A 16,470-nucleotide genomic window follows, 5' to 3' on the forward strand; every position below is an offset into this window, starting at 1 on the left:
TGCGTGATTACTCAAGAATAAGTTCCACTAAATTCAGTAGATACTTCTTATTTAATGTGTTTAGAATTGTAGCCTAGTTGCTCAGGCCACCAACTGAGGAGGACCTTGAAGCTTCTGCAGGAACCGTGAGCCTCTTGGCTCTAATGGTGCAGCAGGACTGTGTTGGTGTGTCTCGTCTCCTTGCAGTTCTGTCCTTTCGTCAGAGCTGGGTGGAGACATACAGGCTGAATCCCCACCTTTCACCATTTCAACACACTTCGATTGACTCGCAACACTTACGATTGTCATGTATCCTACTTTACAGAGTCCTCTGTTTGAGGGGCTACCGCAGGACAGTCATCTAGAAGTCTTCCATTTGAAAGCCTGTCCAGTTGGAAGTCTGGCCCAAAGATAAGGAACCAGAAGGAGGGAGAGCAAAGGTCTCACGGCTGTCCATTAACAGCACTTGGACAGCAGACTGAACAGGCTCTCTTCCTTACTTCCACAGGCTCTCTTCCCTACTATGGTGAGACGAATTGTGTTTCTAAATTTGCATCTACCTAGAAATCAACACATGCAATTTTTATGCAAATCTGTGTCCTCATTTGTCCTATTGCCTTGGTCCTGGGGAGAGGTCATGGCTAGCAGCTACTCTTGGAGTTATATAGGGCATGTATTTTACAAACGGCATGTTATATGTTTAACACTGACTCTATCTATCTATCTATCTATCTATCTATCTATCTATCTATCTATCATCTATCTATCATCTATCTTCTATCTATCATCTATATCATATCATATCTATCTATCTATCTAGTGGAAGACAGGAGTGCCTGGCGTGCTATGGTCCATGGGGTCACGAAGAGTCAGACACGACTAAACGACTAAACAACAACAACAAATCTATCTATCTATCATCTATCTAGCCTGTGCTTTCTTTTTCTGGGGTACGCAGCAGTACACATATCCCCAAACATTTTTTGAATCTAAGTTTGGCCTCATTGAGGGGCAGTATTTCAATATGAGTGGAAAATGAGAGTACCCCTAAACATTTTTTTAAGAAAAAAGCTCGCTATCTATCCACCTATCTATTTATCTGAAGTGCCAAGATGGTAACATTTTACCATCAAGATTTGGATTCAAAAGTCAAATTTGAAAATTTCCAATTTTTGATTTGGTAGCAGGAATGCAAAATTTCAGTTCAGCTATAGAACAGGAATTTAGCTTTATTCTCTTGGGGGCAGGGAAAGGAAAGAGGTTTTGAAATGTTATACCGCCAATTAAAATAGGAGACCATCTGTTGCTTCTACCCACCCAAGTGCAAAGTTCTACTAATTTTATTATAGTTTCTACCACCCATTTGACCCACGAGCTGAAGATTAAAGAGCAGGGCAAGCAGTGAGAAACTAGCCCCCATGTTTTTGACTTTGCTTTGACTTAATGTGCACCTGGGTAACCATGGAAATGAAGGCAACTGTGCATTTTTCTACAAGCTTCTTCTCAGCAAGAAGTCTTTTATAGCTGCATTTAGTTTTCCAGTACTGCATAATTCTGTTTAGAAGTGGCTTTTAACTAATTAGTCATCATAGCCGCTCATTCCCAGTGTTATCGTGACTCCTTCGCTGATACCCAGAAGGCCTGTTCCACTGTAACGTGCTTGAGATACTCATATACTGCTCGCTAATGGGCTTGTTGGAATTCCTCTGTATGCAGGTTTCCACTTGAGCCTTTAAAGATAGTCTGGAAACTTCAATGGGCACAGAAGGCAGTTGCTGGAATTGGGTGAGGGGAGGTTAGACATTGGAGGACATGGCACCAATATAGCAAGATTGTACCAATTGTGCTGGTTGCCTGTTCCTTATCCAGACACAGTTTGGAGTACTGGTTTCAATCTTTCCTCCTCCCCCCCCCCGGCAAATAAAATAAAATGCTAAAATCCACATAAAATACAAATCCCATTGCACAAATTAAATACCTTCTAAGACAAAAGAAAAACAAATAATTCATTTAGAATGATGGAGTCGCTGTAAACAATTCCTTATACAGATATACAGTACTGTGAATACAACTATGTACAGGGGGGCGACTATTGAAAATTCAGCACTAGATCTGAAGTATTAAATGCTGGAATGACAGTAATGGCATATATAGGAACGTCATTCCTGTCAAGAAACAAAAGGTGTCCTCTGCTTGCAGTTCCTGGAAACAATTGAAGATTTATCTGCTGTTATTTTCTCGGTTTTAACTGTTTTTATTGTATTTTGCACATCGCCTTGAGACATGTATGTGGAAGGCTATTATTAATAATAATACATAGCCATATTCCAATAAAAGATAACCATTTTTCAGACTGAAGTAAATAAAGAGTGCAAGTAAACAGTATTCTCTACCCTTCCCCATAGTTTCTTTTTTTAAAAAAACATCTCCCAACTCCACTTAAAACAATTGTATATATTACAACACTCAGACATTGCACAACTTTTTGTGAGCCAATAAAATCGTTAATAAAACCCAAAAGAAGTAAAAAGAAGTAGGAAGGGGGGAAAAACACATCTGGACTTCCTTCTTCGGATCTTAAAAGAGAGGAATCACAATTGAAAGCTAATTAAAGGAGAAACAGCAGTTATAGAAGAAATCATACATTCCTTCTGAAACTGAATGCAATTATTTTCTAGGTGAAGTTGTTTCACTTGTGTTAAGACCAGGAAGAAAGTTGTTCTGCGACATTATCCCATTGGCTTTTGAAAGGTGGACTCCTGCTGTACATTTGCTCCTATGAGTATCCTTTCAGCACAATCTATGACTCTGCAGAATCTCCAAGAACCGTGGCTGACTTTCAGCACAAGAAGAGTGACTCAGCTGCGGCAGCTGCCGATAGAATAGTGAACTATCAGACAAAAAGGGCAACCCTCTTGAAACAATACTACAGCACCTGTTCAAAGCAATTGGCTCCATTTGGATCTGGTCAGAGTGCATTTGTCAGCAATTCTTGGCCAGTTAGTAAAATTGTTGTTGTTGTTGTTTAGTCGTTTAGTCGTGTCCGACTCTTCGTGACCCCATGGACCATAGCACGCCAGGCCCTCCTGTCTTGCACTGCCTCCCGCAGTTTGGTCAAACTCATGTTCGTAGCTTCGAGAACACTGTCCAACCATCTCGTCCTCTGTCATCCCCTTCTCCTTGTGCCCTCAATCTTTCCCAACATCAGGGTCTTTTCCAGGGAGTCTTCTCTTCTCATGAGGTGGCCAAAGTATTGGAGCCTCAGCTTCAGGATCTGTCAGAGTGCATTTGTCAGCAATTCTTGGCCAGTTAGTAAAATAAGAATAGTTTAAGATAAGAATAGGTTTCAGAGAGCCTGGTAGAGCTATTTGGCAAAAACAACTCACATATCCACACTCATACACCGATCCTCTTAATAAGGAGAATGGGGGTACAGTATTAGAAATTGAACTGCCTGATGTGGAATGAAACAAAATGCTGCAGCTGAGCCCCCCGAGGTCAGTTCACTGCTGCCCCATCGGCAAAGTGTGGAAACAGCGTCTTTTAAAAGTGCAAAGGCACCAGCTAAGTAAGATTTCAAGAGCAGAGTTCCATGCAGATAAAAGTTTGCTCTGCCTTAGGAAGGCACATCTGTGCTGAGAAAATGGGCAGTGGACCCTGTCTCCTTTGAGGCTTCCACATTATAGAGTCTTGTGTTCTTTTATGGATGCCACTGGATGCATAAATGGTTATTAAGACACGCTGACATGGAGTAATTTAACTGCTCTGTCCTCTTCATTCGTATATGTCCCTTGGGGTCCCTTCCTACTCTCCAATTCTGTTATTCTAAGCCTGGAAAAATGAGAAATCAGAACTGTCAGATTCTCCCATCCCTAAGCATTATATATCAAGTATTACAGGGGGAGCACACTAGAAAGTAGCTTTTAGTTTGCATCAACAAGCACCCAAATCTAACTTTTAAATATAGCATATCTAGCTACTGGACTCCTTTTCTTCCTATCTTATTCATATTTATTATCCCTGCTGCCTGCATGTCTATCCCTTTATTGTCCTTTTGTTCACGTCTCTGCCCAGTTTCTCTGATCTGAGTTTCTAAACAGAGGTTTTAAAAGGATAAATCAACACTACCCAGGGGCTTCATTTTGCTTGGCATGCTACTCTCCTGTCAGGACAGGTATCTGATATCCAGAGGGCTAACATTTTCACTTATAAAGTCACTTGGAAAAAATTTCACGAGGTCTGCTGCTCTGTCACCACCCCTAAATTCTAAACTCCTTCACCTTTGTCCTCATCTTTGGCATTCATTGAGCAAACTAATTACCAAATGAATGTGGCTTTCCTTAGTCTTCCCATTTCACCTGAAAAATAAAAATAAAAAATCCTTCCAGTAGCACCTTAGAGACCAACTAAGTTTATCATAGATAGTTCACCTGAGTCCTAGTTGCCAGATAGTGATGAATGTTAAAGTCCATTGATTAGAGCTGTGCAACCTAGAACTTTTGATTTTGTGGTTGAACATCTGTCTCCATGTATACCCCACAAGTGTCCTGGGATGTCCTGTATTTTCACTCGAGAACACAGAAACCATTTTGGGTGTCACGATCTTGCATGAAAAAGCACTTTTGCGGGGGACGCAATCTTGCATGGCACTCTAAAACACACATTTGGATGCCGTGCTCTCATGCAAGAGTGCAGCCCCCCTCCCCAAAGTGCATCTTTTGGGCTCTGCGATGTCACACAGGTTACATGACTTGTGCGGGAACACAGTCGGGAAGATGCACCTCCCGGTTTTGAGACTCAACATGTTGGAAGGTATGCTTCATGGAGGATAAGGCTATCAATGTCTACTAGCCATAATGGCTGAAGGACATTGTCCTCTTTCTATGCCCCTTCTGGTGGTCAGATGGGGACAAATATACCCCTGCTTTAAGTCATTTACATACTCTCTTCTTTTGTATATTATTTACTACAATGCTCGATGACTGAGCTCTTTAGTGATAAAATGTCAGATTTCCAGAACGATGTCCGAGCACTGAACCACTGGACTCTTTATTACTGCATTTGCAATTGTACAAAAAAAAAAATCTATTTTGGAAAGAGAAGAAATGAGCACTGAACCACTGATATATTACAAGTAAACTCTTTATTTACTGTGTTTGCTATTGTTTAAGATAAAACCAATTTGAGAAAGAAACTATTTTTGCCATTTTTATGGACGTTTATTGTTTGTTTACAGATAGTTGCTTTGATGATATTATCTTGTGTCGATTGCAATAGTCATTGTATCACCACCCTGTTCATTGTTTTATTGTTATAGCTCTATATTAGGCCAAGAAGGAAGGCAGTCGAGGAAGGGGACTGAGCTAAGTTTGCAGTTTTTGGAGAACAAGATGCTAGACTAGGTGTTGCATTGGCCTGATCTACCGTGTTTCCCCCTTTTTAAGACACCGTCTTATAACTTTTCCCCCCTCAAAAAACACAGGGTGGCTTACTTTCGGTGGGATGTCTTATTTTTTTATTACCAGTACGGTTTTTACGGTTCAGGGCGCTGGCTCAGGGCGGTGGCGGGGTGGCAGGCGTCTTTGGCCGGGCCAAGCAGAGGCCGCTGGCTCATGCGCTCCGCCCGCCGCTGCAGGGCGCTCCAAGCTCCTTGGCCGGGCCAGGCAAGGAAGAAGCAGTGAGCCCAGCAGTGGCGGCAAGCACGGAAGTGGCAGGGATGGCGGTGGACGAGAAGGCAGAGCGCGGGGATGCAGCCAGCAAGGCGGGAGCGCGATCAGCTGTTAAGCGGAGCTCTTGGAGCGCCTCTTCATAGCTGATCGCGCTCCTGCAGTGCTGGCTGCATGGAGTGACTCTGTGAGTGGAGGTGCCTGTGGAGGTTGGTTTCCGCGGCGCTGAAGTATGGCTTATTTTCGGGGTATGTCTTATATTTCTCAAATACTTAAAAACCCTGCCATGGCTTACTTTATGACTACGTATTAAAAAAGGGGAAACAGGGTAGCATGCTCCAGATCTTAATAATGTGGTAACAGCATTACAGAACAACTTTTGAAGTAGAATGATGTGTGGACAGTCCAATCTAAATCCACCACCATTGCACTGTCATGGCCTCAACGACACGTTGCAGAAGATGCCCACACCTTTCTGAATACAGTGAAACCTTGGTTCTCGAACTTAATCCATTCCAGAAGTCCGTGCGACATCCAAAAAGTTCGAAAACCAAGGCACAGCTTCCAATTGGTGCAGGCGCCCTGGAAACAATAGCCGACAGCCGCATCAGACATTCGGCTTCCGAAAAACTTTCGAAAACTGGGACACTCCACTTTCCCACAGTCTTCAACCTTCTTGTATTTTATCCTGAAGCCTAATGCCAAATAGTATTCAAAAGCCAATGTAAGACAAAAGCCAATGTAAGACAATTGGTTGTGGTGGGGATTAAAGTTTTTCCTGATTTGTTAAGCAAACCCACCCACCCACCCACCCCACACACACACCAAAGGAAATATTCATAATGTGCAAGCACCAGGCTAAGGCTGGACCAAGCTTTTTGGTCCTGTAGGCAAATTAAAATCCAGCCCCAACTAGCCAGTCTTCGCATTTTGTTGCATGTTGAGTAGCATCAAATAACAACTGTAAGATTGTTTTCTTATTTTCATTATTGGTGCCTGTCCTTTCCATATATCCGCTTGTTTGCAACTGTTCCTATACCCCAGGGCAGCTGGAGAGGAGACCTCTTGAGCTACTTTTTGCAATCTCCCCCCTCCCCCCTCTGCAGGATACTAACATAACTGAGGCAACTATCACTCCCGGTTCACCTCTGTGGCTGGGTTGAGCTTGCAGACTGAGTTGGTTTTAAAAGTCTCTCAATCTAGTCCCCTTATCTACCTCTCACACCTGCACAAGTCTTTTGTTTATTTTTTGATGACTGTTTATTTTCAGTCTGCTGAAAGCAAGTTACACTCTGTGGGTGATATGCTTTCTCCTGTTCCTAGTTGCATGTCGAGGTCACAGGACATCCCCCCAATAATTCACACATCACACAGCAATTTAAGTTTAAGGTTTTGGGCATTATTCTGGATACAACTTTATTTAAAATACAACCCATCTGTCCCCCGCCCTGGGCTAGATCTGACAACCCTAGCCATCTAGGGAAGTCCTGCCCTGGGTCAGATCTGACATCCCTGGCCATCTAGGGAAGTCAGTAGGTAAACACCCCCTGAGAGAGGATGGAGCTGTGTGTCAGGCCCTTCATCTCTCCCCAAATGTTCCCCGAGGCTCTTGCATGGCCCTAGCCCCTTGCAGGGATACAGGCGAGAGCCTGTCGAGCCCCAGGATTCCTTTAATAGAATATCTCTATAAGCAGCAGCAATTTTGAGGGGTAGGCCTTCCTAACCCCTCCACCAACCAATTTTAACCAATGCCTAACCACCAACCTTACAAGTTGTGACGATTTGCTACGCAGTAGGCAAAAACCAAATGGCACCAGCCAATCAGCCAAATGGACAACATTCCCCCTGGGCCCCTGCCCCAAAGCAGGCAACCCCATGACAGGCATAGCAATGTCAATTGCAAAAGGCCCTTAAAGAGGGTGGGCGGATGGGAGATCCATTGCACTTGGCAAAAGTGAAACCAGAAGCTGCATTCTGGAGTTTATAACGGCTATGGCTGTCAATCATTAACTTGCAACATAATTCCCCCCCCCCAGCAACAAAAATGCCCAATCACCCTGTGGCCATCTAGACTAGTCTGCCCAGCACGCCTAGGGATGTCCTGCTAACCCTTCCACAACACGTGCTCTCCATGAATGGAGAACCCGCTATAGGAAAGAAATTCAGGGTCAGAAATGAAACAGTGTAGATAGTGATGGAGGAGAATTTATTTTGGTCCACATTCTTTAAGCAAAGTGACCTAATTTGTGCCTCCCAGACACATATGCAGATTGGAATGTAATTATTGTTTAGATTTCACAGTTCCTTGGATTTTGTGATACAGTTCTTGGCTCAAAAAAGTTCAATGAATGTGTTTTTAAAGTGTGTATTTTAGAACAAAACATAGAGATTCTGATAAAATACATATCTAGGGAAATGTATAACCAGTAAAGACATGTCGTAAGAAGCTAAGAAAAGCTTGGTAGACCAGGCCAATGGCCAAACTAGACCAGCATCCTATTCAGATGCTTGTGGAAAAGCAGCAAGCAGGACCCAAACACAAGAGCACTCTCCCCTCCTGTAGTTTCCAGCAGAGCTCTGTGGAGGCAGAGTATAGCCATCATAGCTAAGTCACCATGTCTTACTGAGCTACAAATAAGCACTGATATCCACAAATCACAACTAGGAATGATTTCCCACCAGGTTGCAAATCTGTTATACATGGTAATTCCTGCCCTGGTCATGTTTATGATCAAAATGTAACAGGGTGCTCAACTGAAGAGAATACAGTGGTACCTCAGGTTAAGAACTTAATTCCTTCTGGAGGTCTGTTCTTAACCTGAAACTGTTCTTAAACTGAAGTACCACTTTAGCTAATGGGGCCTCCTGCTGCCACTGCACCACCTCCGCACGATTTCTTTTCTCATCCTGAAGCAAAGTTCTTAACCCGAGGTACTATTTCTGGGTTAGCGGAGTCTATAACCTGAAGCGTCTGTAACCTGAAGCATCTGTAACCCAAGGTACCACTGTAACTAAGTAGATTCTTCATAGCATGAGAAATCTGCATTTGAGCCTTGCGTTGCATGCATTTGCAATTCCTGAAATTATGCAATTCTTGAAATTTCACCAAACAATTCCACGGTACACGAAAAACTGAGACTGTTTAAAAGAGATCAGCTGGAACCTCCCACTGATGTGATAAATCTTAGCAAACAGAAATAGATTTGTTTACTTAGAGCCAACTGAGAGCTGAGGGCTGGTCCCTTGAAATCTAAAGACTTCTCCTGAGAACCAGCTGATGTTCTGCCAAAAGCACCACTGTGCTAGGCACTAGCTGCCTTTTAGCCAGTTGGGAGTCTTGTGACTCCCTGGCAAGGTTATCTCATTTTACGAAATTTCAAATGCTAATCCAGAGGAGGCCCCAAGCCAATTCTCTCCAGGGTTTATTGTTGGGAACTGCAAATATGTGTTTCTTTTTTGGGAAGAGTGTGTATGTGGAAGTATTTTGATAACTCCTTCCCAGGTGCTGATGCCATTAATTGTGGTCTAACCCTTCCACAAAAGACAGTATTGCTTCAGTTCATCCAGATCAACTGGGTAGGGAGAAAGGTCAAAGGTACTGGAGATGTACAGTGCAGATGTTTCCTTAACATCTTTCCATAATTTGCACAATGGATAGCATAGTATTGTGTGCTTTCCTTGAATGTTGGAGAAGACATTTCAGAAGGACCTCAACTATTGTTGTAATATATGTTTTATACAAGCTACACCCCAAGTCAAGACTGAGGAATCTGTGGCCTCTAGATGTTGTTGGATTCCACCACCACCCCATTGATGAAATCCATTGATCAGGGATGATGGAGGTTGTAGTTCAGGATCAAATGTTCTCCATCCCTGTCAAACGTGGAGGCCAACAGCAGGCACTTCTGCAAGTGTGTCTTTTCTTCTCATCTTCACAAACATCCTTCCATTACCCCACTCCCAATAGCTTGAGAAGTGTCTTCACCTTCCCCATTCTCTGGCAGGCTATTGTTCAAGCTGACAGAGAGGCTTATTTAGTTGTTTGTTGTCAGGATTTATAAGCTACTTTTCTCTCAGATATCCAAGGCAGCAAAAGCAATTGCCAACTATCTTCTCACCCACTTGAGAGGAAATATCAACCAAACATTCTGGGCTGTTGACACTGCATTAAGACTTTTGAATTGTCCTTGGAATAGACTCCATGAATAGGGGAGCCTTTTGACAGCAATGTATTCCCATGGCAGCTGGAATAATTTGTGTATGAAGGAGAGTTATTCTGTACTACGGTATTAATCCTTCCTAGCAAAAGCAATGGTCAATCAGCAACCCATGGCACCATAAAAAGACCATGCTGAAGGATTATCCCCTCCCCTCCCCTCTCCACACATATATGCACTTCTTAAAGAGCTTGCTAGTACTTCATTGAATTTCTGTCTGATAGCAAACTCTTTGCCATAGATCTGTGTCTAGTTGTCATCTAGAGCCATACTATGGGCTTCATTGAGACAAATCACTACTATTGTGCAACCAGAACCATTACTTTCTGATATAAATGTGATGGCATAGAATAAGATATCACCTCAGTAGGGAAAGCCTATGTTGATGTGCTGCATAAGCCATATAATAACATAACCCAGCCCAAACAAGTCAATGGGTTTGAACAGAACCAAGGAGGTTAAGGATACAATCCTTTACACATTTCCCTAGATGTAAGTCCAATGCAACTCATTGGTGCTTACTTCTGTGTAGATGTACATAGGGTTCCAATGTGAGCAAGCGGAATTAAATATAGCAAAACATGCTTTTGAGTAAAAGTTATTAGGATTGCATTGAATGGGAAGGGGTGCTGCTTAGTGGTGGAGGGTATCTTTGGCCTGCTGAAAGTCGTTGTTCAATCAGTGGCATCTTCAAATACCGTAGAACTGGGAAAGTCCTTTGCCTCAAACCCTGAAAGGCTGCTGCCGGTCAATGTAGACAGTACTGAACAAGATGAACCAATGATATGGCAGCTTCCTATGTCCCTGTTTACTCAGAAATAAGTAAAGTACTAGGTGAGTGAATATAGGACTACATTCCCATAACCTTTAACCTCTAGAATCAACCCATAGCGTAATCACCTGCTTCTTCTGAGGAACTGACTAGGATGAGAGAAAATGTCCTTATACCAAGTTAGCGTATCAAACTGACTATTGTCAGCACTGACTAGTAGTGGTTCTCCATGTTTTCAGGTCCGAGTGTTTTTAAGTCCTGCTTGGAGATGTGAGGGATTGAACCTGGAAGCTTCTGCATGCAAACATGTGCTCTTGCTCTGAGCTACAGCCCATCCCCAGTGTTGATCTCATTAGCACTAATTTTACACTAGGTTAACTACACTGAATGGAAATTACATTCCATTAATTTCAAATTAATTTCACTCCATTCAGTGAAATCGCTCCTGGTTCCCATTTGTATTGTTACTAACAGGAGAAATCAGTTCCTTTTTATGTTATAAGAGCCAGCGGTTCGGCTAAGGCGCAGTTATAGCTTTGCAAGTCTCCCAGACTCCAGAGTGATCACATAGCTATTATTATTTTAAGAAAAGAAATGAAAAGAAGAAGAATTTGCATGTCACCATGTCCTTTCAAGGGCCAGGCAGTTCTAGGGCTGTTGCAATCTCTCTGGGGAGAAGAGGCTAGCAAGCTATTTCCAGCTGCACTGGGAAGTAAGAGATACACGGAGTTCTGATAACATTTCTGTAAGCATCAGGCGCTCATCTGACCAGTCTCTCTGAACCTTCTCCAGCTTATCATCTGCAAGTCTTCAATCTTAATGTCTGGATTTTCCCACAATGTTTCCCACTTGATTGCATGCTTCTGCCTTACCATGTCTGAAATTTGTAAAACTGAGACAGACACCTAGACTGGGGTAGGGATGGGGCAGAAATTCAATTCAGTCCACGCAGAAAGGTGAATTCAGTGGTACCTTGGTTGTCAAACTCTGTTCGACTCCCAGAACTGTTTGAAAACCAAGGCACAGCTTCCGATTGGCTGTAGGAACCTCTGTGCCTATTCACATGATAGTGTGCATGAAAGAGTGTGGACACACTCATTTTTAGCCGCGCAGTCTTAAAGCCCCAAAATGTTATCCTCCCTGTGAATCATCTTGATTAAAGGTGGTCCTACAACACCCCCTGTAAAAACAACAACAAACAAACAACCCTTTCCACATCACACCCACCTTCTCCCTCCTATCAGTTGATTCCCTCTAGCTCACCTTAAAAGGAGACATTTGGAAGGGAGTACATCAATCTGTTTGGCCGGGGATTCTCTCAAAAGACAAGGTGTACGCTCTTTGTGCTTAAAGAACTTTTGCATGCTCTTAAAGAGCATTATGACCTCCCATCTGCATAATGGTGTCCTCTAGCCTCATCATCACCATTATCAAGAGAATCCCATTGATTTATTTATTTTTTTAAAACAACCTACATCATAATCTTTGCACAACCAGATTCCATCAAGGATGTCCATTTCCCTTGGTGGTTTGATCATAAACATCCAAAGAGTAAGCTGCTGTGTGCAAAAGTAATTTCAATTCTGCTTCAATTTCCAGTTTTAGTGTTCCAGTTTTAATGGTGGTGGTGGAAATGGATGTGCATTAAAACAAAGAGACGGGAGAATAGGCATTAACTATAAATAGACACAAAAGGCAGAACAGTCTGGTGCTCTATTCAATGTTGCATTCGTCAGAGTGCTTTGCCATTTCTTGTCGTTTGGACACATTGTACTGTGCATTGTATACCTCTGAAATGGGACATTTTTTTCACACAAGATCATGGTGGCCATTTTGGGTGCCACAATCTCACACACTCTCAGGCCGTGCTCTCACCTCAAAAATTACTTTTTGGGTTGAGAGCACAGTACAGGCCATGTGACTCACCTGGGAGCACGTCCCAGAAGACACGTGACCCAGTTTGGGCTCCATAAAAGTTGGGTGGTATGACATTGCAGGGGCACTGTGATCTCCTTGAAGTCTTCCTCTGGTGCCCATGAAGCCTCTGAGCTCCCACTCCTCACTGCCTCCTTAGGCATCATGAGGTGATGAATAGATGATAGAGTTGAGGGAGGAAATGAGAAGAGTGAGTCTTTTTACCACTTCCTCTTTCAGCTCTCTGAATTTTTCAAGACTCAGATTAATTCTACTGGATCTGACTTTTACACAGATCCCTTGGGAAAGCACAGTGTCTGTCTCAGGCAGAGGGCTGATCCAGAGGACTAGGGAAGAGACATGACCAGAAGGGTTGGTGCCCTTAGCACTTGCTCAAAAATCCAAATGTGCTTAAAATTGTGCAGCCACCCCCAATGCCCAAAGACACATTAACTTTGCACCTAGTTATCAATCCTAAATTAAGGCAGCATGGCTGGGAATTGTCCCCTGTCTGAAGCCTGGTGAATCTGCTTCATCCTGCCAGTCACTGTAGACCACGGGTGCCAAGGACAAGGCCCGCGGGCCTAATCCGGCCCAGCAGACCTCGTGATGTGGCCCGCCGCCCGCCGGCCGCCAGACCTCGCGATGTGGCCCACCCGCCTACTGGCCGGCCGCTAACCCCCCAAACCCCCGCTGCCACCCGCCGCCCGCCCTCCCACGGCGCGCCTGTAGTGGCTTTCTTTTGGATTATTTCCGAGGCTGCCGGGCTGGGGGGCCTGGGAGGTGGTGAGGGGCGGGCTAAGCAGCTGCAGCCAATCAGAAGCGACGGACGTCTCTGGGCGCCGCCCCTTCTCCGAGACAAACCACACCCGTCGCGGCAGGAAGACACGCCCGGCAACGCGCCCACACATGACGGAGCCTGGCCCGCCCCCGCCGGGTCGCGAAAGAGGGCCGCAATCTGCCTGCTCCTTCTCGGCGCCCCGTCAGCCGCGCGGCCAGACCGGTAAGCAGCACATCTTCCCCGGGCAGCCCTGGAGGCGCCTCCGAAGACGCCATCGCCGCCCGGCTCGAAGGCCTTGCTCTGCTCCGCCTCTGGGGCCGCCTACCTCCCGCGCTGGCTGCCCCTTGGGGTGACGGCGGGAGAGCGAGTGGGGGAGCAAGCGGGGGATGAGGGGCGTGGTGCTGAAGCGGCGCGGGACTCTGTGCGCCCTTCCAGCGCTCTGGTTGACCCTCGCGCCTGCCCGTCCGCCCGCCCCAGTTCCGCTGCCTTGGGACTTCCCGCGCGGGACAGTGGGTGGCTGGGGAGCCTCTGCTGCCTCCGCTCTTCTTCTCCGTGAGTCGCTCCCGTACTTCTTGAAGCAGACTGCTCGCTGCACCACTTGTGGGGAATGAACGGACAAAGGAGGAATTGGGCGGAGAGGGACGGGGGGTGCCAGTCGATGGGTACAAGTAGGTCGCTTCAGGGCAGGGATCTCGGGGCGAGGAGACGCAGGAAAGGGGCTCCTGCACCTTTAACAGTTGTGTAGCAGAGGGAATGTCAGCGGATGACATGGCTACAGCTGCGGCAATTGCCTTTTCTGCGCTGCTGTTAAAGGTGCAAAAAAAACCCTCTCTCGCCCCACCCAGCCATTCACTAAGGAACATTCTGTGGGGTGAACAGATGTAGAGAAGGAAAATGAGTTTTGCCAGGTGCAGCCTGCCTTCCTGGCAGTGTGAGAAAAGCCATAGAATTATATAGAGTTGGAAGGGACCCGAGGATCATCTAGTCCAACCCCCTGCAATATGCAGCTGTCCCACATGGGGATTGAACCTGCAACCTTGGCATTATCAGCACCACGCTCTGGCCAACTGAGCTATCCCGGCTGAGCTATCCCGGCTGAGGTATCCCGGCTGAGATATTGGGACACTTCCCTTGTTTGTCACATTTCTAGCCTCCCTTTCTTCCAAGGAGCTCAAAGTGACATATGTGAGAAAGGGCTGTCACTCAGTGGGCAGGACCCCTGCTTTTCAGGTAGAAGGTCCCCAGCCGGGCCTTTGACCATTTTGGTTGCCCTCCTCTGGACACGTTCCAGCTTGTCAGTATCCTTATTGAACTGTGGTGCCCAGGACTGGACACAGTACTCCAGGTGAGGTCTGACCAGAGCAGAATACAGTGGTACTATTACTTCCCTTGATCTAGATGCTATACTCCTATTGATGCAGCCCAGAATTGCATTGGCTTTTTTAGCTGCTGCATCACACTGCTGACTCATGTCAAGTTTGTGATCTACCAAGACTCCTAGATCATTTTCACATGTACTGCTCTCAAGCCAGGTGTCTCCCATCCTGTATTTGTGCCTTTCATTTTTTTTTGCCCAAGTGTAGTACTTTACATTTCTCCTTGTTAAAATTCATCTTGTTTGCTTTGGCAAAGTTGTCTAATCTGTTAAGGTCATTTTGAAGTGTGATCCTGTCCTCTGGGGTATTAGCCACCCCTCCCAATTTGGTGTCATCTGCAAACTTGCTCAGGATGCCCTCAAACCCATCATCCAAGTCATTGATAAAGATGTTTAGTAAGACTGGACCCAAGACAGAACCCTGTGGTACCCCACTAGTCACTTCTCTCCAGGATGAAGAGGAGTCATTGGGTTTGGTCAGCCAGCCAGTTACAAATCCACTGAATCGTAACATTGTCTAGCCTGCATTTTACCAGTTCTCCCCACAGTGCTCATGCCTTTCCATTGTTAGTCTGTCTCTCTTCCCCCCTCATTTTGACCCCTGTGGTGTGCGCCCACATTTCCAGTCACTTATCTTTTCCTGACTGCCTTACCAACACAGGCATCATAAGTGTCAAAAAGGTGTGTGTGTGTGTGCGTGCGCGCGCGCATGACCGCGTGTGCCTCCGTCTTGCCGGCAAAGAGTTCTTACCCGTGCAGGAGGCTCCTGTCCCGTTGCTGCTTTAAAGCCAGCCACAAAGCCAGCGGTCTCCCCTTTCCCTGCTCGCCTGCCAGATGGCTGGCTGCTGCGCAGCTTGCCTCCCAAGACTCCCTCCCCCCCTTACCCCACACCCCAGTCTTCCATCCATGCAGGCAGCATCTCCCCCCCTTACCCCACACCCCAGTCTTCCATCCGAGCAGGCAGCATCTCCCCCCCTTACCCCACACCCCAGTCTTCCATCCGAGCAGGCAGCATCTCCCCCCCTTACCCCACACCCCAGTCTTCCATCCATGCAGGCAGCATCTCCCTCCCTTACCCCACACCCCAGTTTTCCATCCATGCAGGCAGCATTTCCCACCACCCCTCACCCCACACCCCTGTCTTCTCTTCGTGCAGGCTGCATCATCCACCCCCTTTCCTTCTCCGTAAAAATAGCTCAACAACTTTGAGCTGAACCCCTAAAAATGGGGGTAGATCACTGCCAGATTTTAATTCTGAAAGTAGATCACTGTCTCTTGGGATTTCGCCACCCCTGTAATTAATGGGTTGATTCAATATGAGGAAATTGTATAAGTTCACTTGATGGGAGCAACACACATGAAACCATACAGGTGTCGTAATAAGGGAGTCAGAGTTTTGCCCATTCCCAGTAATCAAGGCAGCCCAAACTCATAAGGCAGTGGACACATAGTCCTACAGATACAACTGGCCCTTTGAGGGTGACCAAACTGCTGATGCGGCCCCCGATGAATTTGAGTTTGACACCCCTGCTGTAGACAATACAGTCATACCTCGGTTTAAGTATGCCTCGGTTTGAGTACTTTCAGTTTAAGTACTCTGTGGACCTGTCTGGAACGGATTAATCCACTTTCCATTACTTTCAGTGGGAAAGTTCGCTTCAGGTTAAGTATGCTTCAGGTTAAATACGGACTTCCGGAACAATTTACACTCATACCTCGGGTTAAGTAAGCTTCAGGTTGAGTACTCCGCGGACCCATCTGGAACA

Source organism: Zootoca vivipara, chromosome 4 (genome assembly GCF_965207765.1).
Source record: "Zootoca vivipara chromosome 4, rZooViv2.hap1.1, whole genome shotgun sequence".
Taxonomy (NCBI): domain Eukaryota; kingdom Metazoa; phylum Chordata; class Lepidosauria; order Squamata; family Lacertidae; genus Zootoca; species Zootoca vivipara.